The sequence below is a fragment of the Paramormyrops kingsleyae genome, chromosome 19 (genome assembly GCF_048594095.1).
Source record: "Paramormyrops kingsleyae isolate MSU_618 chromosome 19, PKINGS_0.4, whole genome shotgun sequence".
Taxonomy (NCBI): Eukaryota; Metazoa; Chordata; class Actinopteri; order Osteoglossiformes; family Mormyridae; genus Paramormyrops; species Paramormyrops kingsleyae.
This window is the reverse complement of record NC_132815.1, coordinates 1,398,577-1,399,173: the sequence shown is the minus strand read 5'-3', so window position 1 is coordinate 1,399,173 and position 597 is coordinate 1,398,577.

The window sequence follows — 597 nt, the reverse complement described above, 5'->3', positions numbered from 1 at the left end:
ATATGAACACACGCATAGCACAGAGACATACACAGACAAACACATGAACACACGCATAGCACAGAGACACATACACAGACAAACATGAACACACGCATAGCACAGAGACACATACACGGACAAACATATGAACACACGCATAGCACAGAGACATACACAGACAAACACATGAACACACGCATAGCACAGAGACACATACACAGACAAACATGAACACACGCATAGCACAGAGACACATACACAGACAAACATGAACACACGCATAGCACAGAGACACATACACGGACAAACATATGAACACACGCATAGCACAGAGACACATACACAGACAAACACATGAACACACGCATAGCACAGAGACACATACACAGACAAACATGAACACACGCATAGCACAGAGACACATACACAGACAAACATGAACACACGCATAGCACAGAGACACATACACAGACAAACACATGAACACACGCATAGCACTGAGACACATACACAGACAAACACATGAACACACGCATAGCACAGACACACACAAAATGAACATGGTCTCGGACACACACACGCACAACCCTTACAAAATAAAGCAAATATGCTGAA